General features: G+C 49.7%; 1 protein-coding gene across 1 annotated transcript in view; it reads right to left on the bottom strand.

Moving 5' to 3' along the window:
* LOC142579353 (uncharacterized) overlaps window positions 1–26,156 on the bottom strand; it is a 70,548-nt gene that overhangs the window by 22,661 nt on the left and 21,731 nt on the right. The window lies entirely within an intron of this gene.

The raw sequence follows: 26,156 nt of genomic DNA, 5'->3' as shown, positions 1-26,156 counted from the left end.
TTGTATGGCACACGAACAGTATAAGTGCTGTAGGGGGGCGCAGTTCGGGCAAAGAACGTCACGCCGGCCAGCTGGTGTTGCCTAAGATGACGTAAAAAAAAAAAAAAAACTGGATAGACAGCTAAACGAAACTAACAGAATCGACATTCCGGCGAGTCGGTGTAACTTAATCTTCGAGAAGACAGCGTAAACCGAGACAGCACAAACCGGGGGGAGGGGGGGGGGGAGCAGGCCATGACTGCACTCGGAGCGTACAACAAAAAAACATTACATGTAATTAGGTGCACTTTACCGTTGTAGCTAAACTAAACCAAGAATCGCTGTTAAATTTACGCCGCAAATTAGTTAACAAGACGCTCTCTCGACTGCTACTTGTGTACGTAACCATATTAAACGTTTTTATAGACTTTGGGTACTAGGTGAATGTTCGAGCATCCATGTTTTGCGTGGTTTAATTTTTGGTTTATAATTTTTCCTGCGCTAGCAGCCCTTACTTGCTTTTTCGTGCGAAAGAAAAATTGAATCTTGTCCCTTAATTCAAAAATTATTTCCCGGTGTTCTCGTCAGTTTTCAGTCGCGGCATCGGTCGCAGTCTCACGCGAAAACAAAAGAAGAAAGAAAAAAGAAAGAAAGATTGCAATGATCCAGTCAGGGCCGGCAACATTATGTACGGGGCCACACTTTCCTACGAGAGTTAATTTGGAATTAATCACCCTGGGCAAATTAAAAACGGCTTTTCTGTGAATCTGTCGACTGCACTGGGGAGTTTTTATTCGCGAGAAGCGGCGGGGGCCTGACCTTCTTCATTATGTGCGAAAGAAAAGAAAAAGAGATTAACAATAAGAAAGGGAGAAACGACGAGCGCACCAGATTCGGGCTTCTGGCTTAAGTCATTCGTAGTAAACAAAAAACATGTCTTTCTGAAAACAAAACAAAATAAAGAGCGTCGAGAATTGCAACGAAACCAAAGTCAGAAGACGAGACGTGACAGCGACCGAGCGCGTTCATTTCTTGGAGCGAACTGCTAAGAGGCGTCTGTTTAATTACTGCGTGCCCCATGACGCGAACGAATCCAGGCCATCCGTGGATTTCCGGTCGGAAGTGTTCCCGCGGTACCGCTTCTGTACTTAGGCGCGTGACTATTGACTCCACGCTCGCAGACACGCCCCTCCCTCCGTCTTCCCCTCCTCCCGCCACATTTTCCGCTGCTTTATTTTGTCACCGTATTTCCTTTCCACGTCCTTTCTTTGTCCACCTCTCGCATTCCTCCCTGTATTGGCGCCTTTTGTCTCGAATCTGAGACTCCGGGCGGCGGCGTACTCCGGTGTCTCTATTCCTTTTTTTTCTGTCTTTTGCTTCTTCTTTCAGGCAGCTGTGCCGCCGTCGTATAACGCGTGCGCGTCAGACAACAGGACGTAACCTTGTTTCGGGATCAAATATTGACACGGGAAATATCTGGCGACGGCGACCCGAGACGTCGCGTTGAGAGGCTGTTACGGGACAACAAAAAAAGAGAAAAAAAGAAAAGGAAGACGAAGAGAAATGGCCACGCGAGAACGAAGACAAAGCAAACCAACATACGAAGCAGAACAGCCGGGCAACTGTACAGTGCGCTGCTGCACAATGGTTGGACGACACCCAGCGTGCTCTCGGAGTGCCGGGCACACGGAGTGTGTGGCATAGTATAGGTACACAGCAGGAGAGGGCGTGTATCGTACATGAGACAGCGGGCGGCACGGACACGTGTAACATGGTCTGCGTGCCGCAGGTTCTGCTGTCGTCGAAGGCGCAGGCAGGTCGATTTTCCCTGGACGCTCGGCATTGCCGCACTCTCTCTCTCTCTCTCTCTCTCTCTCTCTCTCTCTCTCTCTCTCTCTCTCTCTCTCTCTCTCTCACACACACACACACACACACACACACACACACACACACACACACACACACACACACACACACACACACACTGCGTCTCCGCGTGTGATATTTGCTCTGTGCCCTCCTTCCACCCACTATCGGTGTATACTTCCTGCGTCCACCGTGCTTTTTTGTGTATGGGTCGCGTGAGTGGCGCGCGTGTGAGTGAATGACGCCACCCCTTCTCTACTTGTACCGCCCGCTGCCGGTACGTGTGTGCGTTTATGGTGCGCAGTCACGAGAGAAAGGAAGAAGAATGGGACGGAACATGATCGGAGTCGTCGCAGTGGGATTCGCGGGGACAAAGCAGGCGCAGTGGGAAGGCCGCGGCCACCGCGTCCCCGGAACGGAGACAGGGGCGAGCACCTCGGGTTACGGCTAACGGGGTGAGCCACGGAGGGACGGTCGTTGACCCGAGGGGAGGGCGTCGCATGTACGGCAAGAACATCGCCGGTTTCGTCAACATGTGCCTGTACCTGCTCACCTTTTGTGTATGCAGCGTCATATGTGCTAGCTCACTCACGCTTTGCCGCGTCTTTCGTCCAGTTCCGTCCGGCCGCGGCAGCAATTTTCAACGAACCCTCACGGGCGGAACATTAGATGTTATCGTGGTGAAACCTTTGTAGATAGTGGGTATAGGCTCGGTGTAAATGGCAGCGATGTGTCAGGTAAAACCATAATAAATTCAGTAATTGGCAAAGTTGCGGCGAGGGTTGGCAGAGCGGGCAGGCGCCGCGGCAGCAGCTTGGGCTGTATTCTTTATGTATGCCTGCTAAGCATAGACATATACTTGCAAGAGTTATTGTACATTTTGAAAACTTATCTATATGAGGACTTCAGCTCGTCGACAACTGCACATTCGTATTTCGATACCTTGCTGTCTGTGGAACGCAGTAAGTTACTTTCATAGGTCAGAATACACACTAATGGGTAGACTAATACTCATGTAAAAGTCGTGAGCGTGTGTGGGTAAGTGACAAGGGGTGTGAGCAGACATGAATATGAACGTGAGTGAGGATTATTTATTGTGAGCAGACGTGAGTAGACGTAAGTCAGTAGTGGTTTGTGTGAGCGGACGTAAGTGAGTACTGGTGAGGCGTGAGTAGATGTCAGTATGAACGTGAGTGAGTAGCGGTGAATGGGAATGGGCGTGAGTGAGTATTGGTGAGTGTGAGTATGAACGTGAATGAGTACCGGTGTGTGAGTGGGTGTGACTGAGTACTGGTGAGTGTGAGCAGACGTTAGTATGAACGTGAGTGTGAGTAGACGTGAGTATGAAAATAAGTGTACAAGTGAGTGTCAGTGGGTGTGAGTGCGAATATGAATGAGTACCGGCGAGTGTGAGTAGACGTTAGTATAAACGTGATAGCGAGTAGACGTGAGTACGAAAATAAGTCAGCACTTGTGGGTATCAGTGGGCGCGAGTGAGAACGTGAATGAGCACTGGTGAGTGTGATGTTGCGTTTCGCCTGCGACACGCGGTTTTGCCGGCGCGACTGCGGCGGGGCGGCAGACATTTTGGCCCGTTCGTCGTCGCCGCAACGCTCCCCGCCAGGTGTTTCCAGGCGTTTCCAGGCATGTTCCGATGCCACGTGTCTTCATGTACGTGTGTGAGTGTATGTGTCATTGTGCCCGAACCAGGCGATGCGAAAGCAGGGATCACCCTCTCATTCCAGTCATTGTGCCCGACCGGCAGCGCTACGACAGTGTGCGTCACCATTAGCCCATTGTACATTCACGTGCTCGTCTATTGAGGGGTTCCTTCTTGCCCTCAACCGCGAGAGTATAAAAACAGCTGCCCCCGGACGCCAAAAGGAGGGCTCCGATTTCTTCTGTTGAGTAAAGTGCTCTCCCGTCTCTCTACTTCGGTCAACCTGACCGCCAACTCTTTGCGATGTTAAAATAAACAAGTTGTTTTGTTGTTACCAGTCGACTCATGCTTTGCCGGGACCTTCGGATGCTTCCAGTTGTACCCCAGGCCGCCAGGCCAACGCTACCCTTGGGGCTTGCGACCCAGGTACAACCACGGGCGTCAGCGCCGAGTTCCCAACAACCGATGCCATCGGTGGGATCCAAATATCTGGTTGGCAGCGGTGAGATCGCCTCCGACTTCAAACAACTGTCTGCCAACGGTGAGATCGCGACAACGGAGGCCAGCAGCGAAGATATGCAGTTGACTGTATGCTGAGCAGCTCAACGACGATCCGGGAGCAGTGCAACGAGCCCTGTGTGACGACTGGTTGCCTGCAGCGGAACGACTGCGCTGGACTCTTGGCTGCGAGGTTTGGTGAGTGCGGGACTTTCTTCTTCTGAGCTTTGCCAGGCTTTTGTTAGTGTCAGAAACAGAGCTGGTAATTGTGGTTGTCGTTGCTGCCGGGTTAGTTTGCGGCAAGACAATAGTAAGCAGTAGAGAAAGCAGCATTCAGAGCAGCCATGGATTTGAAGTCGTTGCGCAAACCGAAATTGTTGGAGCTTGCAAGAGAGTTGGGTCTGGATGTCTCAGACAAACTAAGAAAACCTGAACTGCTAAAGGCTATTCTTGAGTTAGAGGCTGAGGATGACGAGCTGTCGGAATGCCTTGAGACCATTGAGGAGAGGGAGACTGCAAAAAGACAGGAGCGCGAACTTAAAGAGCAAAAAGAAAAAGAAGAGCGTGAACGTAAAGAACAGAAAGAAAAAGAAGAGCGCGAACGTAAAGAACAGAAAGAGCGAGAGCAACAAGAGCGTGACCGTCAACACGCTTTGGAAATGAAGCGTCTTGAGGTAGAGATGGAACGCGCTCGTAATGGAAGTCAGGCACACGGTGCAGGAGAACGCGTATTGTTCAAAATGACTGACCTGATGCGGCCGTTTAAGCTTGGAGAGGACATTGGTTTGTTCCTGGTTAACTTTGAGCGAACGTGCGAGAAGCAGGGGTTCTCTCGGGAAACGTGGCCACAGCGCTTGCTCACTTTGTTACCCGGCGAGGCGGCCGACGTAGTCGCTCGCTTGGATAGAGAGGAGGCAGAGGATTTCGACACAGTGAAATCGAGTCTTCTAAAAAAGTACCGGCTGTCTGCGGAGGCGTTCCGTCGGAAGTTTCGGGAAAATGAGAAAGGCAAAAGTGAGTCATATACAGAGTTTGCGTATAGGCTTATGTCAAACATGCAGGAGTGGCTCAAAGAAGAGAAAGCGTTTGGTGACCACGATAAAGTTCTGCAGTGCTTCGGGCTAGAACAGTTCTATAGTCGGTTACCGGAGAACGTGCGATACTGGGTCTTGGATAGGCCAGACGTTTGTACGGTGGCTAAAGCCGCTGAGCTAGCCGAGGAGTTTGTGACGCGTCGGGCTCGCGGAGCTAAGGACGGTCAAAAGGGTGAATTTGGCTTGAAGTTTGAGAGGCCGAAGTTCACACCCATGAGAGCAAAGGGGAACACGCGTAGTGCGGATGCGAGTGGAAGCAGTGCGACCGAACCTAAGGAGACGGCGGCAGCCGAAGCCGAACGCAGAAAGCGGTTCGAGATGAGGCAAGCGCGCGTTTGTTATACGTGCCAGAAGCCGGGTCACTTTTCGGCGCAGTGTCCGGAAACAACACCAAAAGTTGTGTTTTTTTCAATAGGCAGCACTGACGAGAACATGAAGCTTCTCGAGCCTTACATGCGAGACCTCCTCGTGAACGGGAAAGAGTGCCGAGTGCTTCGCGATTCAGCAGCTACGATGGATGTAGTTCACCCGTCTTACGTAGAACCCCATATGTTCACGGGCGAGTGCGCATGGATCAAGCAAGCCGTGGAAGCTCATAGCGTGTGTCTGCCGGTAGCAAAAGTGCTTACTGAAGGACCTTTCGGAGCGCTTGAGACGGAGGCGGCAGTGTCATCTATGCTGCCCCCCCAGTACCCGTACCTATTTTCAAACAGGTCCGATCACCTCCTGCGCGAGAAGGGGCTTTTGTTTGGTGAAGCTAGTGTTCAGGCCTCAACCAGATCGAAGGTTCGGGAGCTCGCTGCAAAGGCGGTAGTTGCGGGGCCGACGTTATCAAACAACGAAAAAGGGTCAGAGGCGCAGCAAGCTGATATTCAGAGCACGCCCGAACTGAATAAAATTGAGTCTGTAGCGTTGAAGGCGCCAGATACTGGAGAGGAAATGCCCGATAAGGCAAAGTTAGAAGAGCTATCTACAGATTTGCTCATCGCGCCTACGTCAGACGGACTTAATAGGTTGCTAAAAGTCAGCCGGTCGGCTTTGATAGCCGAGCAAAAAAAGGATGGCAGCCTGGAAAACGTGCGCTGCAATGTCAAAGAAGGTATCGCCAGGAAAACTGCGCGTTTTGTGGAAAGAGGTGGAGTCCTGTACCGGAAGTATCTAGACCGCCGAGGAGTGGAGTTCGATCAGCTGATCGTGCCTCAATGCTATCGTCAGGATCTGTTGCGCTTGTCACACGGGGGTTCGTGGTCCGGACACCTAGGAGTTAAGAAAACTAAGGACCGTCTCTTGCAAGAGTACTATTGGCCAGGGTGTTTTCGGGACGCAGACCATTTCGTAAGGTCATGTGACACCTGTCAGCGGGTGGGCAAACCAGGGGACAAATCGAGGGCGCCGTTGAAATTGGTACCTATCATAACGGAGCCTTTTAGACGGCTCGTTATTGATACAGTGGGACCTCTGCCGGTAACAGCCACGGGGTACAGACACATTTTGACTGTGATCTGCCCAGCGACAAAGTTCCCTGAAGCAGTGCCGCTTAAAGAACTCAGCTCAGTTGAGATAGTTAATGCACTACTGTCCATATTTGCGCGAGTTGGTTTCCCTGCGGAAATCCAGTCAGATCAGGGCACAGTGTTTACTAGCGCTTTGACGACAACTTTTCTCGAAAGGTGTGGGGTAAAGCTGTTACACAGCTCAGTGTACCACCCACAGTCGAATTCCGTTGAGAAGCTCCACTCCGTCATGAAGCGCGTGTTGAGAGCGTTGTGTTTTGAACATCGAACTGACTGGGAGCTGTGTCTGCCTGGGGTGATGTTTGCTTTAAGGACCGCGCCGCATGCGGCTACGGGGTTTTCGCCAGCTGAACTGGTGTACGGTCGCTCGCTTCGATCTCCGCTTCGCATGCTTCGAGAATCGTGGGAAGGTAGGGGCGACGACCCAGTCGTGGTGGAGTACGTACTTAAGCTCCTCGAACGCTTAAGAAGGGCACAGGAGTTGTCAGGTGAAGCAATGACAAAGGCCCAGCAGAGGGCCAAGGTTTATTATGATCGGACAGCCAGGGCCCGTCGTTTTGAGGTGGGCGATGAGGTCATGATATTGCGCACATCGCTAAACAACAAACTAGACGTGCAGTGGGAGGGCCCAGCACGAATTGTTCAGAAACTGTCGGACGTTAACTACGTGGTAAGTCTGCCAGGAAAGCGGAAAGCACAGCAAGTTTACCACTGTAATCTGCTCAAACCTTATAGACAAAGGGAAGCAGTGGTGTGCATGATGGTAAACGTTCCTGAAGAGCTTCCGGTCGAGCTTCCGGGACTAGGCTCAGTGACGAACAGGGAAGACACCGGTCAAGTCATTAGTGACCTTATCAGTAAAGCACCGCTGTCGCCCGAGCAGAAAACCGAACTACACCGGCTATTACAAGAGTTTCAAGGTCTGTTCTCTGAGAGGCCTGGTAGGACTTCTGTACTTACTCATGATATAGAACTTACCTCCCCAGAGCCAGTACGATCCAAGGCGTATCGGGTGTCACCCCGCCAGAGCGATATTATGGAGGCTGAGGTAAAGAAAATGCTACAGCTCGGTGTTATTGAGGCAGGTGAGAGTGATTATACCTCCCCTTTGATTTTAGTTGAGGTACCGGGCAAGGAACCTCGTCCTTGCGTCGACTACCGCAGGCTTAATTCCATCACTAAGGATCAAATTTATCCGATCCCTAACATCGAGGAGCGCCTTGAGAAAGTTAGTAGCGCTCAGTTTATTTCCACCCTAGATCTTGTCAGGGGTTATTGGCAGGTTCCACTTACAGAAGAGGCTAGTAGGTATGCGGCGTTCATTTCACCAATGGGAACATTCCGTCCTAAAGTGTTGAGTTTTGGTTTGAAGAACGCGCCATACTGTTTTTCAAGCCTCATGGATAAAGTGTTGCGGGGACAGCAAGAATTCGCTTTACCGTATCTAGACGACGTAGCGATATTCTCCGCATCCTGGTCTGAGCATATGACACACTTGCGGGCAGTGCTAACCCGCCTGCGCGAAGTGGGCTTGACAGTAAAGGCTCCTAAGTGCCAGTTAGCACAGGCCGAGGTTGTCTACCTCGGTCACGTGATTGGTCAGGGTCGTCGCCGCCCCTCTGAAATAAAAGTGGCCGCTGTGCGAGACTTTCCGCAACCGCGCACAAAGACCGATATTCGGTCGTTCTTAGGTGTCGCCGGCTACTATCAGAGGTACATCCCCAGGTACTCTGATATCGCGGCTCCCCTGACGGATGCTCTAAGAAAGACAGAGCCTCAAACAGTCGTCTGGGACGAGACAAAGGAAAGAGCTTTTAGCGCCCTAAAGAGTGCCCTAACAAACCAGCCTGTGCTACGATCGCCAGACTATACAAAAGGGTTCATTGTTCAGTGCGATGCTAGTGAGCGAGGCATGGGCGTTGTACTGTGCCAACGGGAAAAGGGAGAAGTAGAACACCCCGTCCTGTATGCTAGTCGTAAGCTGACCAGTCGTGAGCAGGCGTATAGCGCCACCGAGAAAGAGTGTGCATGTCTCGTGTGGGCCGTTCAGAAATTGTCATGCTATCTAGCCGGCTCGAGGTTTATCATTGAGACGGATCACTGCCCTCTCCAATGGCTGCAGACCATCTCTCCCAAAAATGGCCGCCTCCTGCGCTGGAGCCTCGCTTTACAACAATATTCCTTTGAGGTGCGTTACAAAAAGGGGAGTCTCAACGGTAACGCCGATGGCTTAAGTCGAAGCCCCTAACGTAGGAATCAGCCTCAAAATTGTTTGTTACTGATGTTTTTCTTCCTGAGGCAGGATTTTTTTTAACATATTGCTTTTGTTTAGTGTTTCAAAGTGATGATATGCTTTCTAGTGCAATTTTCCAATTTGTGGACGCGTTCTGAGTGATGCTAGACTACTGTAAGGAACTAGGCAGTGGTATAAAAAGGGGAAAGAGCCTGGCAGGGCTTAGTGAGGGTTGTGCCGTGCTTGCTGACTGAGCGGTTGAGTTTCAGCGTAGTTCTAACGCTTGCCGGGAACGAGAACAAAAATGTGAACTCTCCCGAAGTCACTTTGCAGTGTCCCGTGCGAACCTGAACGAGAGAACAAGGCCTTCTCTGTGCGCTGCGCTCAAGAAACGTCGAGGGACGCCCGACTTCGGTTATGAGCATCATCGAGCGACATCCCTCCGGACAGCGGATGCAGTCCCCTGTCCATCGGGATCTCCTTCCCCCGGCGGGGCGGTCTGTTGCGTTTCGCCTGCGACACGCGGTTTTGCCGGCGCGACTGCGGCGGGGCGGCAGACATTTTGGCCCGTTCGTCGTCGCCGCAACGCTCCCCGCCAGGTGTTTCCAGGCGTTTCCAGGCATGTTCCGATGCCACGTGTCTTCATGTGCGTGTGTGAGTGTATGTGTCATTGTGCCCGAACCAGGCGATGCGAAAGCAGGGATCACCCTCTCATTCCAGTCATTGTGCCCGACCGGCAGCGCTACGACAGTGTGCGTCACCATTAGCCCATTGTACATTCACGTGCTCGTCTATTGAGGGGTTCCTTCTTGCCCTCAACCGCGAGAGTATAAAAACAGCTGCCCCCGGACGCCAAAAGGAGGGCTCCGATTTCTTCTGTTGAGTAAAGTGCTCTCCCGTCTCTCTACTTCGGTCAACCTGACCGCCAACTCTTTGCGATGTTAAAATAAACAAGTTGTTTTGTTGTTACCAGTCGACTCATGCTTTGCCGGGACCTTCGGATGCTTCCAGTTGTACCCCAGGCCGCCAGGCCAACGCTACCCTTGGGGCTTGCGACCCAGGTACAACCACGGGCGTCAGCGCCGAGTTCCCAACAACCGATCGCACCAGCGGTGCGATCCAAACAGTGAGTATATATACCTCGGTATGAGCATGAGAGAGTACTGTTGAGTGTGAGCAGACGTCCGTGAGTATGAACGTGGATGAGTTCCCGTAAGTGTGAGTGGGCGTGAGTGTGAACGTGAGTGAGTACATGGTTACTTGGCATGGGTGCGACTGTAAGGTGACTGCACATGCATACTACCACTGTTACTAGATATGCGTGCCAACAGTAATAATAATTCTCTTTTTCGTTGACCCAAAAAGAGTATTTTTTTGAAACTAACGCATTCCGAGCTGTCATTATTATTACCAACATTCAAGAAATGGCAAGTTAAAGTACGTAAAGAGAATATAGCAAAATATGGCGCTGTCTCGCCTCGTATTCTTTTTGTGCTCTCACACTAGCCCTCCTCGAGTATTGCGATCAAGAAACGTACCCACCGAAATAAATGAATGAATCAATCAATTAATGTATTATTATTATTATTATTATTATTATTATTATTATTATTATTATTATTATTATTATTATTATTATTATTATTATTATTATTATACATTGATCATGGTGCAACTGTATACAACGACTTCAGCGCAAGCAGAAGTGTTGGTCGATTATTTTAATCAGCTGAGAAATAAAGGTACCATTTATTACGCCGTAACGATAAGAGAAATAATGAGTAGCAAAGTGAATGGACCAAGAAACACGCCACCTCGTTCGACGCAAGAGTTTGTGAGCGCAGAAACGCGTGAAAAAATCGAAATGAACGAGATGAATCACGGTCGTGATATGGCCGAACGCGTTCACGATCAAAACAGGCTGCTGCAACAGGTTACGGCGGCGATTATTGCCCACTCGGCGCGCTAGCTACTTAACCGCGTACCACTTCACGGGGCCGTGTAGCCGCCGGGCTTCGCAACGCACTTAACGGCCGCATTGTCGAAGCCTGCGAGCGCTTTCTCGAGTCTAACGACCGGCACCGCGCGTGCGAGGCCCGTCGTCGCACGCGAGCGAGTCGCGTATATGTAACGTGCGCGCACCTGCGTCGAGAGGCCGCACGCATCGTAACGGCGCGACGTTGAAACTGTGCCGGCTGTTAGAATCGCCTCGTACTACCTGCATAAGCCGAATCGATTGGGGACACCGACACGACGTATCGGGTACGAGAAGTACGAAGACAAGAAAAAGAAATGTGATAAAGGAGAGAAACAGATATTCAAAGTGGAGAGAAAAATAAAACGCGACCGTGCCACTCAATTGCTCACGCCTCCCTCTCCTTTTCATCGAGGCTTGGCCCCGGCCCTCCTACTCCATTTCTACGTCTTCAATCGGCAGCCAAGTCCCGGTTTTCCTTGCTGTGCACTCGTTTTTCTGAATTACGAAAGGAATGGCTTTTCTGTCGAGGGGCGCGCACAAGCACCGGCGTCGATGTACGTAGGCAACGGATTCGGCAACGCGGGTGGGAAGAGGTGGGGGGTGTGGTGGGGGGCTAGGGCAGCGGCATGGCAACGGAGGCACGCGAGGCTCGCGCACCGCTCTCTCGCTCTTACCTATGGCGAAGCGGCATAGACGTAACAGTGGGGGAAGAGGGGGGATGCAACGACAGAGCGAGAGAACGGCGCGAGTCATTTTCCCTGGAAGTCGGGAAGCAGCAACGCCCACCCATCCGCGGGCGAGCACCGGAGAACAAAGGAAACGAACACGGCGCGCGCGCACACATTGCACGACGACACGCTGCCAGCCAGCCAGCTTATAGCCTTTGTGCGCGCCATTAGCGCAGGGGGGTCCGACGCTGTTCGCCGCAATCGCCAAGGGATGGCTGGCGCGGGCGTCGGCCACCTTCCTGCCTGCCTGCCGCTTCGGCTGTCTTCCGTGCCTGCAGAACCGACAGGCACTGCATGCCTGTCTTCCTAACTGCCCTCCCCGCCACAAACAGTCTAGTCTCACTAGATCCAGCGGCTGGCTGCCTTCTTCAGCGCCATGTCTTTGTAGTGTACGTGCCTTAACGCGTGCATTTTTTCTGTGTTTGTGCTTGCATAAACGTCAGCGAATATGTCCATAGACGGTTGCGCCTCGCGATATACTAGTTGCGTTCAGCTCCGCGGAGGCGTGAGGTGTGGCTCGCCGCGGTACAGGCAACGCGGTCGCCCCAAGATGCGCGCATCAGCTTTCTCAGCCATTCAGACTTAGCCGGCGCTGCGCGCAATTGGCGGGTGCGCTTGTATGAACACACAAACAAATGTCAGTATACACGGCTGCTGAGACACTGAAGAACAATGCAGAGGAGGCGACCAAGGGGAGAAACAAACGGAACGAAATAACGCAGCCCGCGCATTTCTTTGACGGCAAAAGGACGGAGCAGCATACGATGGGAGGGTGGGATGAAGATTACGACGAACGCGCGCGCGCGCGCTTCGTTAGGGCAGCACGAGAACCCCGCCCATTCGCGTGCACCAGGCACACAGTTCGCGCGCGGGTTGAGGAGCTCTCGTTCGCAGCAGTGCACGGCAGGGAGACGCGACGGCGTCGGTATACCCGCAGCACGTCACGGAAAGATGATTGAAGCTGCGCGTCCCCAGCCACGAAGCCCCTGCGTTGTCGTTATACCGAAGGGATGACGTATACACGAGCAGTCGGGAAGGAAGACCGGAACGTGCGTGCCTCTCTTCCAATAAGGCCCAGGAGTGGAGCTGAAGCTCGTGTGGAAGCCCACGAATGTTGTCTGCCACGGAGAGAGCGCCGAGGAAGCTTCGTGTTTGTAAACAAAGGGGCGTACAGTGACGCACAATGAAGGCTGAAGAATTTTCCGGCAGAACACATCTACGATGATCGCCAAAGTTATGCGTGTAAGTTAAGTTATGCGAATCCTCGTAGGGGCTAGATTTTCGTTATTTTTTATTACGCTGTCATTGTATGGATACCAAATAGACAGATCAAAGTGGGGTGCGAAGAGTGTCCAGAGAAATGATCTCGCATTTAAAAGCAGACGAATTACACTGACTACCCGCTTCTTCTGCTTCGATATTCGCCGCTTTATAGATAACCTTGGAACCTTGGCATGCCCTTGAAAACTTGCTCCCGTTTATGAATCTCGTTTTACGAAGAAGCTTAAGCGCGGTAGAGTCTGCCTCAAATATAATTCGACAACGCGCTCTGTACCTTGACTTATGCGGCATGTTAAGCGGACCACGTGCTCTCGAATCTGCTGATATTGGCGAGACAAAAATACCAACTTTGCTTCCGGTTCACGCGATTGTTCTTTCTAGAAAACGAATGAATGACGTTTATGCTGACTCGAGCGCGATATATTTTATTTGGAGCCGGTATTGAGTCAGCTCTGACAATGTTAAAACGAGAAAAGTATATAGCAAGAAAGCTGACGAACAAGAGAGAGAGAAAGAGAGAGACAGACGAAAAGTAAATCGAGACAAACTCCGAAAGCCTGAGCTTGAAAAGTCTGCAGGGCACGAATATTTGTCCTGCAAGCGTCGGTCAGTACGGGCAAACTGTATATGAAAAAGCCCCAGAGAAAGAGCCCTGTACAATTCCAACATGCCATGTACTGACATTCCCCAAGTCTTTCCACGCACAAAAGAAAGAATCAATCCGTCATGAAAAAAAAAACTTGAAATCAAGCAAGGCGCAAGGGCAAAACAGAACAAAAGCAGAAAGAATTTGCAAGAAATTGAAAGCTTTATTTTCGGACCAATAGTGGACGTGATCCGCAAGTTTGCGAAAGCGAATTGCGACTATACGGCCGGTGAGCCAAGAAAAATGCGTGCCGCGTTTCACGGAGACCCATTCCCGTGCCGTTTCGCGAGCACGTCACTGCGACTGGTCAGCGTTGCATTTGGATTTCTCGAAAACGCGTCTTCTTTCATATTTTATTAGAGAAGCACGTCGCGAAAACGACTGAGACTGCAGCTCGATGCCTGCAGAGGAAATAACAGAAGAAGGGCAGCACTGTTTGCGATGCCGAGTCGAGGGAATACAATGAAGGCATGAAAAAGAATGAAATAAAACAGAAGGTGGGAAGGAAAAATAAAGACGACTGAGAAAGGACACGGAGAAAAAAATTTGCACATACCCGCCAAAAAGTGGGCGACAAACGTCAAACGTCACTGCGTATCACGCAACCTTGGCGCTCTAAAAAAAATGCAGTAGAGAGACTTTGAACCCATTCTCGCTGACAGTGGTAAGGAACAGCGCCTTAGAAAGCTTCTGTGCCTATAGTGAACAATATTCCCCTTTGTCTAGCGCCGTGGAGCAAGCGCTCTTCTTTGCACCATAAAATCAAGACAGTCGCAAGGAAGGTGCGTGGTCGTTTAGTTACTTCCACAGAGGTCAAACACTATGGGCTATGAGCCATGCTAGTAAAAAAAAAAAATGAGTATGCATTCATAAATGTCATGACAGGTAGGTGCTGGAGATTATGGTGCGGACTATATAGTGGCGTAGCTAGGTAGGAGGTCATCGGTGTCAAAGCAGTCCCAGAAATTTCGTTAATAACCGTGAGAACAACGAACGACAGGGACCGTATACGCAAAGCTTTCCGTTCCCTAATTCTTGCATGCCATTAGCCGGCTGGCTTCGCTATTAACTGTACAACATAACGATTGGCTGGAGCTTGCTCTTACGAACAGCCTTAGCGTAAGAATATTTTTTATCAGTGCAGACCTACGTTACGCGCCGGATAACCTCATCATTTAGCCCCTTTTCTGAAATTACGCTACGCTGCTGGTCCAAGCGATGAGTAGAAAACTTGCTCCCTTTAACAGGCCCCTCACCAGGCCTCATAGAATATTTTGTTTATACGCTGGAACTTGTTACGTGCACTCTAGGGAGCATTCTATCGCAAGCATGTTTCATATTGATTCTTTAATAGCCAAATAGAAATACTTGAGGTGCCGCGAACCCCTGATGTCAGTATAGGCGGGCGCCACCACCAAAAGACACTCTCTCCCCTTGCCCTCGCCTAGCCTCCGCAAGCAAAATGCGTTCCCTGCGTTCTCCCGTACCTGGACATGGAGGACCGCGTAACGCATACGTCACGAGTCCCGCCTTATTTATTTATTTTTTTCTTTTTGCATTTTTGCTGCCCGGCGCAGTTCCGCTGACGGTCCTGCGCGCGAGCTGTTGCGTTTGTCTCGTTTAGCGCAGCGCACGATTTTGCAAGCTGTGCACGAGAACACCTGACTAGTGGATATATGTGCTACACGAACAACGAGGCAGACACGAGGCGGGTCACACAGCATGACCGCACGCTGGAAGACGGTCGAAAATTCGGTAGTCTCGTCCTCCGCGCGCGCGGCTGCCCCACATGGGAACAAGCAGACGAAACGGAAGTACTACATCTCTCTTGCTATGGTACGAAGCAAAAAAAAAAATATCGCAGTTTCGCCCGAAAGGCGAATCATCGATTGCGACGGCAAATTAGCAGACAGCCTTATCGGCCGTATCAACTTGCAAACATTCGTTTGATAAATAAATTAACAAGCATGGTGTCAGCGCGTACAGCAAACCTGAACACACCAGATTCGACGAACGCGGACACTCACTGTCCGCCTTCGTCGGCATATAGACCCTGCCCCTAACGCAGATGGCTCTCAAGATATGCGGCCGCGTGTCAGCGCGACGTCGCGCAGCCGCCACATGCGCAGTTGCAGCGGGATGTAAAACGCCGCCTCCCCACTGAAGTCCCTTGATACTCCCCTCCATCCTTTTCCCCCGGTGCCTCGAAATGTTGAGTGCCTCGCGCGCGACAGAAGACGGCGCGCTTCGTTCCCGCTTTCGTCCCCTTCTTGCGAGCGAGATTGACCCGCGATTATCGGATCCCCTCGCAGGCTTTTACTCACACATACAGTGTAGGGCTCGCTGCGACGGTGTTATCGCCCTTGGACTTTATAGAGAACAGCACGGCGACGGCGACTGCAGAAATGCGCCTGGAGTGTCCGTATAACTGCTATCGCAATAATACACGCAGACATTCGGTTTGTAGGCTTTTTGTTGTATGCGCTGTGCTTGTCAGTTCGAAATGGTCAGAACTGGCGAGGAGCCCTTTAAGGTAGTGAACTCTTGGGAGTCTATTTTGTATGGAAGCAGGAACATTCTCGAAACGCCTCAATGCACTACAGTTTATATTACAGAAAAGGGAAAAGTCTCTCTTAATACATTTTCATTTCGCTTGCTCCAAGACAAATTGCCGGCATAATTCACGACACCTACGTCTCCTGCACAAACCTTTAAATAATATTAATAAAGAAAATACCCGATATACATAACTCTTAACCTTAACAGTCGGAAAGCATGGGATATTCCGAATGTGAGGATGATTAGCTGGCCTGCTGCAAAACTTAGACAAGTGTAGCTTAGCCAACTTAGTTTGTTGCAAAAACTCAGCCAAGCATTCATCAGCTTAATCTGTCACGTCAAACCGCTACCCTGTTACGTGAGAAACCACGTGTCGTGTAACAAGGCAGTTACAGTAGAAAAATGAGATTAAACATCGTCAATGATGGGGAAGGAGTCACAATTGCACAATTCTGAGGCTTGTCCTAGTCCTTTCGACAAAATGTGTTGTAGCGTGTACGTGTTTAGACTAACCTGCATCATGATTGACTCTTCGGATGAACGTGAAACAGACGCGGCAGATGGCGTGTCGGTCAGAAAACACGACTCTTCTGATTGAATAGAGTGATAAAATATTATTCTTATTCGTTAAAGGATGTGAAAAAAAAAAAAGAAAGCAATGTAAGTCAACAAGCAGCACAGTGCCTAGCTTTCTGTAAAATGAGATCGCATCAACAGAAACTATATCCAACTGGTTGTTATCTTGAACTCTGAACCACTAAACGTGCGTCGTCTTGGCGAGGCAACAATCGTACGATGACAATAACTTTGGGCAATTTTATGTATGAGGCCGTTAACTGACCGTAGCACCCCGGTTCTAACAAAGCCACTGCAGCACCATATTTACGAAGCGCGTGAGGAGTCCGGGTTCTTGATAGTTACGCTCTTCCAACGTACAGCAATGCCGATCTAAGTCGAATAGCAAAGCGCCCCGGACAGGGCGCACATACAGATGCATGACGCAGTGCGCATAAACAGATTATACGATGCGTCCGCGTTACCATTTACTACCTAAACCAGCGCGCACATTACGGCCAAAACGACGCTGCAGCGCAGCCATACGTTGCACGCGCAAGTCCGAGACACATATCGCTATATATATGGCGCAAGAATCATTATTTCACGCGGAGACGTAAAACTTGCGCTTATCCGGTATTCATATTCTCTTCGCTCATCTTTCGCTACACAACCGATCGTTCATCTAAAGTGTACTCGCAAGGAACGTGGACGGAGAACACACACACACACACACACACACACACACACAAAAAAGACTTCTACGATCACACGGACGTAACGCCCATTGCAATTTCCGAAGAGAGCGAGTCAAAAGTGAAGAGCACGACTTTCCGTTATAGCCTTCCTTGATGGCCGGAAAGTTTTTTTTCCCCCTTCCCTTTGCTCATGCACACTATACACGCGCGTTCCGTGGCTCCACCCCCAGGAAAGGCTTAACGAAGAAACTCGCCTTCTTTATGGTTTATGTTGTTCTTCCAAACTTTCTTGCCACGTGTTTCTTTTGCACCGATGGTTTGATCGTTTCTGTTCTTCTTTCGTGCGCGGTGTTTTTTTCTTTTTTCTCGCCAGGCTGCAGATTCGACGCCACGCGCGGCGCATCTCGTCTCTTTTCTGGCCGCGGCAACAAATTTGGTACGTGCACGATATCTCTCCATCGCCACCGCTTTCTCGGAGCACTATATGCAATGCCAAAGAAGATGTCTTCCGCATCCCACTCTGTATGTGTATACGTGAATGTTCGTTTCTCGTCAATTTCGCGCTGGAAAGAAGAGAAAACAAACAGTCGACAGAGAGAAAGAGAAGGGGGGAGGGGGAGCGGCAGAAATTTAACGTTTAGAATCGTGACGTTCGAGTGCTTTCGGTTCGCGCACTTATATTACGCAAACCGTACGACCGCAGCCAGTTGGGCCTGCGTGCCGTAGCTCATCTGCTTGTATAGTTTCTGTTTCACTTTTATTAGCCTTCGGAGTTCGTTTTTATGCCTTCGCCGAGTCCGGAAGGGTCATCACGTACTAGGGGCGCGCCCCTTGTGCTTGCGTGCCTGTATGGAAAGCCATACGCCAAGCAATCTGCATCTTTTTTTTGTTTCTCTTTCTCTCAGAATCGCCGCGCTGGGCAGGCGGGCTTCCGCAATTCTGGCCGCGAGTCTTCCGCTGATGACCGCCCTCTCTCAGCGACGGACGCAGATTTCGAAGGGGCGCTGCGCGGTATACCTTCTAGCTGCTCCCTGGAACATTCGCTGCTATTTTCTTCAAACCGACCCGGGCGCAATCGTAAAACTATACAAAGACAGTGCTCGCACTTGTCGCTGCGCATAGTTGTAACATTTATCTTGTGTACAAGTGAGCCTATGTATATTGTACGCATATCGCAGCTCCTTCCTTTGTTAATATTTCCTTTTAGTTTAATTTCATTTCCTCCTTTTTTTTATACCGATGTTTTTACTGTTATGAAGTAGCGTAACAGTCCGCGAAATAACGTGTCATGTGAGCCGTGCACTCATTGCCGAGATCAAGTGTAGAAGGTGGATTGGTTAGGGGGGCTTAACTTCCCACAGAAAAACTACCCAAAGGCTATCAAAGACACCGCATGGCAGAGGACTTCGGAATAATTTTGCCCGCCTGGGCTTTTTTGTCCCGCACACAACTATTGACAGACGCGAGTTATTGCACGCTGCCCTCCCCCATTGGAATGCAGCCGCCGTATTCAAGAATATAACCTGCGACCTCGTGCTCGGAAGGTGAATGCCGCAGCCATTCGTAGAGCCGACGTGGCCTGTTATGCGTATACCATCAGCATTAGATGAAGTACACTCCAGACGATATAAACTATTAGATGAAACGCTCTCATCCAGACCTACATTCGTTTCTCGTGCTTCAAAGCCAATGCTCAATGTGTTCCAGTTTTCTTTTCACCGATGCAAGCTGCATTTAAAAAGCATTTAGCTGCCGATGAAAGACGTTCCTCCCGCGAAAAACACATTTCAGCGGGCAATAAAAAAGTAATGCTGCGGGAGGGGCGCATACGTCGCCCAGCGGTAGCCGTTAGTCGTCGATGAGAGAGAAATCCACAGTGGAGCTAGGGAATACCTCGCCTCGCGCTAATGTCAATGCATGCGGTCAGCGCGGAGAACCCGTTGCGCCTTGTATGCGGCCATGAGTGGGTGCTTTAACTGCCGCCCCCTTCATTACGAGGCCGCTTTCCCGTTCGGCGCGCATTTCAATTACTCGGAAATGGCGAAACCACTTTCGACTCCCCGCGCACGTGCGTGCTTCCTTGCGTGCCTGCAGCCCGATCGAGCGTTCGGCAAAGCATCAGTTGAACGCCCGCATGCCATTGTGTTTGCTCATCAGCCTCTGAGTGCGTCGAGAAGTCGCTTTGAGAAAGTGCACTTGAGCGTACTCTTCAGTCCAGCTTCCATTCGACGGAAGAACGCAAGACGGCAAAATTTAAGTAATCTGCGAGAAGGCTGAAGTCGGAACCGTTATACGGTCCATGCGGCGTACGTTATTGCGCGGACAAGATGAGGAATTCATTCGCTCGAGCGGTCTTCTCGTTCTATAAGATCTTTCACGTCGTCCCGTCTTTGTATGCGCTGGGACGAGTTTTGAACCAAGGGCTCCTCATGCGGGCGGCGCACACTCGAAAGGTTATTGCTTGGCATACATATCTTCCCAGGAGCCAGATTTATGGCGTATCGCAAGACCGACCTTAAAATTCTTGTCCTTTCCTTGGTTTCAGCGCGGGATCGTTTTCATTATGAGTTCCCATACCGCGGTGGCCGTTCGGGATATTGCAATTTAAAGTCAATGTTTCGGTGTTGCTGGGAAACTGGGTATACCGTGGTGACGGCGCCTATTTTAGTGCTGTGTGTTCGGGACGACGACTCAACTGCACTCGCGATTAATAGTAAAGGTTAAGTAGAAGCAAGTCAGAAGCGCGGTCACTTTTGCGCGGTATTTTTTGCCTGGAAGATACTCTGATGGCATCTCCATCACGGGTGCAGATTATCAGGCTAGATCACACTGTGCCTCCAGGCCCAACTCTCTGCCTCTCCTATAATTATATCCCTCTCTCAGCACAACGAATTAAATCCTGGGGTCTTTCGTGATTCCTGTGCTTCACGCATGACTTTTATTTAGATTTCCTGAAACGGCACCGATAGTTCAGGAGCTCTGAAGCCACCGTTAAACGGAGTCCTTTCTGTTCTTGAACCATGCACCGTTCGTTTTAACGCGCGTAGTCTGTTTGCCAGCCAGTGTAGGCCGTTAGCAGCAGCTGCTCCTGCTTCTGATGAGATGAACTTTAATTGTGCCAAGAACATCAGCGCTACAGCTTTTTTAGCCTTAACAACAAACGCTTGTCATTTCGGGATGGAATTATAACTTAGCAGTATTTCTTCTTGAGGTATTTAATTCTATCGCTGTTATTTCATACACTTTTATACCTATTTATTTTACTTCTACTCGGCCTTTTTTTATATATATTTCTGAGAAAAAAAAACTGCGCTTTCGTAATTCCCAATTACGTATTCTTTACTTATTACGTAACTTGCTTCACTATTATTTGCGACAGTACGTCTATTCGACATACCGAACGAAGTTTTTTTATCTTTTTCCGCTTTCTCTAGAGAAAACATGTACTCGCTGCGAACAAGTTTGTCCTAACGTGACTATTAGGAACTGTGCGAAATGGAAGAAACAAAGATCCGTCTAGGTCTGCTTGGATAGCCCGCGGAGAAGAGCGCGCACCCACACATACTGTGCTCCGCTGAGAGGCCCCGTCGCCATCATATTGAGACCCTCGCGTCATTTATCTTGGAAACTAGACGCCTTTCACACCCTGGCTCCAAATGGCACCATCCCTCTCTCTCTCTCTCTGTCTGTCTCTCTTCCCCCAACCCCGAACTTCAAGACACCACCAGTTCACCACGGGGATGCGGGTCAAACCGATGGATGGCGGTGGAGACACCCCGCGTCGCGTCGGGGATAGCCATAGCTAAGGGGCTTCCCCACCCTAGGTTCAGAGACCCGGCTTGGATAATAATGGGCGAGCGACCGTGCTGGGCTTTCCCCACTCGACACAATTACGGCCGGCGCGCAGCTCCTGAAGGTGGCAGCTATAGGCGTACGAGGCGGCTTGGCTCGAATGACGCTCATTCATCTACTGCAGACGACCCCGCGGAGGCATGTGCTTGACGGAACGGAGGTGCCACCGTTGTCACAAAGGCCATACGTGTAGCGCGGCAAAGCTTCCCCTCGTCGTTGAGTTAAGAAGTCCATCGTTTGATCATCCATGACAAGAGCGTGCGTCTTCCGGACGTTATGACTAATTTCGAACACCGGGTTTTCAATATCACTACAAACAACATAACGAAGAGAAAAATGTTGGGGCAAGCATGTCCTACGCAGCATGCGCTCAGCGGACGCATGGACTATTCATTCCGCATAAATCCTCTTACATCATCTTGATGTTCAATATGATGTAACTATTACTATTAACTTCTATCATGATGAGCAGTATACCTCTTGTTTCGCGTGTAGCAAACAACAAAGGCAGCTATAGCTATAATTCACGGGACATTCTTGAAGGGTTTTGTATATACTGACGATAGTATGCGCCGTGACCACAAACGCTTTGCTGGTGCATGCAAGGGCGCCAATCGTGTTTGTGGAGTGCAAATTCGTCATATACTCTCAAGATCTGCCACCGGCGAATGTCAGTGCTTCGACAGCTAAGTGCGAACGTGTAACTAACACGTGTAACTCACGTGTACTATCGTGAACAAACTAAACAAGAAAATAACGATTCTAACACGAGCGGCAAATGAAAAAAAAAATAACATGCTGATGGATTCCACACATGATACGTGCAATTAATTTTACCCTATATGAAGAACCGGAAGTATGCTTTAATACGTGATCTACCTAAAGCAGCATCTTCCAAATTAACTGGTCAGATTAGAATTTTCCGGTTTAATCTCTCGACGATGGCACACCTTCAAAGTGGCTGAACTGCACTTACGAACCTCTGACAGTTCTTTATTAAACGATGCCGGCCTGGGAAAACAGGACACATAAGGGCCGGTTACGCCACAGACATCAAAAGTAAACCTTAGCTATTAAACACTTGAAGGAAACAAACAAACCGAGCAACTAGCCAAGCGTACAAACTAAACAAGTTAAAGAAGAAAAGAATGCTCGAAGTAATACAGCATCACACATTAATCAAGCACACGCATTCCGTATATATACTCTGCACGATGCATCCGCGACACTTGAACGTCCCATCACAGCGCAGATTACCGACCCATTTCTTTCACAGGCGCGCATACCTTCAGGAGTGTTCGACTGTGTCCGAAGAGCCTGCAGTACATACCCTTTCAGGGAGGCACAACTTTCGACGCAGCCAGAGCGTGCAGAGGCCATCGAATGGGTGGCTAAGGTCAGTGTGCGTGGCTTCGATCCTTTTCCTTAACGAGACCCCCGGGATGCGGCCTCGAGCGGGCGACTGTGCCCTGCTATCCCACAACCTCTGGTAATGAAAAGTGCCGTCTGCGAGGATCTCGACTGTGCGCATCGACTATAGGAGGTAGTGGGACAACACACTATCCGCGTACTCGGTTGGCGCGAACTGCCGAGCGGATGCGCAATTCCGCCGGCGTAGTCTCCACGGAAGTATGCCGTCGCTTCTATTCCCGATAGCCACAAAGACCAATTGATGGCGTTGAAAAAACGAGCACGTCCCGCCAAGTAGAGTTTCGGCAAAGATCAATAAATTGTGACGAGCGAGAACGGGACAAAGTGAGATGCACCCGAACGAGCAAGCCCAAATGTTTACGGGATGCGGGTTCCGCGCATAAGTGGAATGTAAGACGTGTGTTTAGCTTTGAGCTGCGATAGCAGTACAACACTACATGTTGGTCGCATACACGATAGTACACATGCAACAGTTGAAATCCAGGCTGCCAGGGTAAGGTGCAGAAAATTATTTTTTTTTCTCGCATACCACATCCCGTAATTTTTTTTTTTACACTGCCTGTATATACAGCGCTGATTTTGAAGGTGACCATGATTCGAAGAATCGGTCTTTTGTACTACAATGACAAGGCTTTCTCATCAACTGTCATCCTGAACCAGCTGAACTAATCAACTGATCATAAACAGCTAGCCCGGCAGTCTATTCTCGGGAACTTCATCTCGGCGAAGCTCGAACAATCCCTGCGCGGTTCAATTGAAGCGGATACCTTCAACAAAGGAAACAATCAGAGCGGTCAATGTCCCTTCATGGTGCCAGAAACTCACTAGTTCTTTTTCTTTTTCTTTGCTTGAACTAACTGCTCCATCACAAGCTGAACGTTACGAATGTCTTGAACAACTTTCGAGCAACAAGATGTTATGTCGTGTATGTCCTATTCGTAACGAAGTTAATACTCTCACGACTAAAAAACGCACAGGCCGACTGTCGTGGGTGTAACTCATTAGTAAATAAGCAGGCACAAGCCGTTCTGCTTGCTAATGCAAGTGCTTGTAAGGAATGAATGAAAGATGCCGAAAATAAAGAAATAAAAGGGAATGGAAACTCGAGAAGCAGGCCTGTTAATGATTTTCCTTTATTCTATTACAGTTCTTCTGAGAGGCAAAGTTCCTCGTGGAAGTGTCTACCACTGTGGGAAACGTTTGTTTTTCTTTCACTGAAGACTGCCCACTTTCGCGCGAAAAGCATAGATGTTCCTGCGTAGCTTAAGATGGAGAATACTTGCAGTAGATATGTCAGCGGTATCTCACTAACAAACTGCAAGGAACTGGCAGGGACCATATCTGCAAGGTTAAAGCAACTCGGCTGCTAAGAGTGGTCACCGTGCTATCGAGAGAAATGCGCATTACGAATCTACTTGCAGCGCCGGCAGCAATTGTTTCTAGGACACAGCACACTAAAGCGTATTTCGTGCAATATAATGCCACATCAACACACGATGTAACAATGTCTACAAAACCGCGTATAACCTTCTACGGTGGTTTTCTAAAGTCTGCCAGGCCCTGAAAAGAGCTTCAAACTAGATACATCGCTTCACAGCACAAATAGACTTTTTCCTTGGAGCATCTTGATGATCACCTTCAGGCTCAACAACATTCTTTATTTGAAAACTTCCTAGAATACCTATAGTCCCTTGATGTAGTTTATAGTATTATTATACCTTTTGTTTAATTATGTAGACAAACGAAGCTCACTTGCATAAAGAAAATCACAGCGGCTAGACTGAAAGCAGTCTGTCTGTCGACACGCTGCATGCTCATCCCTAGCGTTACCCGAACAGCAGGACTTCCACTCCAAGAGACAGGCTCGGGATCCCGTCTCGGAATAGCAGGGTACGGATACGGCGTCCAAACCCCGGCCTTAAACTTCTGAGATGAAGACGGAGCTGATCGGCCATTATGTTTCCCGGCGTATTATTTCTTTTTCACCCGTGTCCTTTCTCCTCGATTTCAGTTTGCTGGTGACGGAGGAGGAGGAGTCCTAGAGCGATTTCACGCAAGAGAGATGGCCAACCTCTGGCTTTAAGGGCCACTGCTGGTCTGGCTCCCTTTGTTCTCGTAGTAACCCTCCCCCCTTACATTCAACACACACATTTGCCTCCTACGCCGCAGCTTCGGAAAGCCCGCAGCCTGCTGCTATTTCGCCCCGCCCCTCCCCTGCCATTTCGGAAGAACTTCATTGTTTCTGCTACAGAGCGCGCGACCCCGCGGTCCCGTGCGATGCGCAATCATGACGCCGCACTGGATAAAGGCCCGTCCCTATACTGCGGTCGTGACGCACGGGTCACAAGGTTTGCCCGATTAAGGTTAACCGGTGACGACAAGATCTGCGAACCAACTAGAGGGACTGCAAAACGTTGCAGCAGTCGACGATGTTCCGCCGCGACCCGCGAAGAGCAAGTCGTGTGGGCAAATTCTGCGCTTTTTTTTTTTTTTACTGAAGCAGACATCACGTCGTTGAAAAGCTAAAGAATAACCAAGGAAGTGCCTGGCAGAATGAAGAAAAAAATACGCATACATATTTAGTGATAGATAATGGGGAGTCAGGAGCACGAAAATGGGGGTGGGGGTTAGGAGAGGTAACATCTTACCGCTTGCAACGGTAAGATGTACCAGGGGGCAATTAGACCAAACAAAAGGGACAATCAACGCATTCTGCGGTAAAATGGGAGGTCGGCTATCGGCTTCCTCAGGTCAAGTCTGCTTCTGTAGCACCAGCCCAGAGCACAGCTGCTGTTTAGCTTCGCTAAGCTGCATACGGCGAAGAGCGGTGTATTCAGCTTCACAAAACTTTGAAATTTCGTTGCGAACCTCTGAACTGATGCTTCCATATGGCATTGCACAGCCGCTCTCTGTACTTTTTGGCATTGGTAGTTTAACACTGTCATTATTGCCATCGGTATAATGCGTCTGACCAGAACCGAAAAACCATAAATCAAAACAGGCCCTGTTATATCCAGACGATTAAACGAGAGTTTGGACTTTGCAGATTGAAGCGAAGAAATCGCAATGTTTCTTAGCGTTTGCAGCAGAATCACTGCGCAGTTATCCAAACATTTCTGAGAATGCTATGGGCTGTCCAGAGGGCCCACGATGCGGCGGTCGGGCAAGGCCTGACTGTCCCAACGTGGGAGCGGCCCGCAGCGCGCTGAGTCGCGTACCTCAGGACCTTATTAAAGTTTTGCATCCATCCATCCATCCAATGCGTACATGTGGTTACCTGTATGTAACATGTCAGTAAATCAGTAAGAATTCGTCGCTAGTACTACCAGCCATCAACATTCGATTTGAATACTTAGCGTGCACAGGTACTATGTGGCACAGATCATGCGTCAGCCGGCTAAACTTTTGGCCGTACGAAATGCAACAGGGAGTGTTACATGCGGACTCCTCTCACGATATTGTAACGGTTATGTAAGAAATATACACCGGATATATTTACCGGCCATGTAGCAGATGTAGTAAAGATAGCTGACCAAATATGCGCGCACACAGGCCAGCCGAAGATTGTCCTCTAGTTTAGTCAT

This window comes from Dermacentor variabilis, chromosome 4, assembly GCF_050947875.1.
Source record: "Dermacentor variabilis isolate Ectoservices chromosome 4, ASM5094787v1, whole genome shotgun sequence".
NCBI lineage: Eukaryota > Metazoa > Arthropoda > Arachnida > Ixodida > Ixodidae > Dermacentor > Dermacentor variabilis.
Note: the sequence above shows the minus strand (reverse complement) of the source record. Positions and strands in the feature narration are given on the sequence as shown.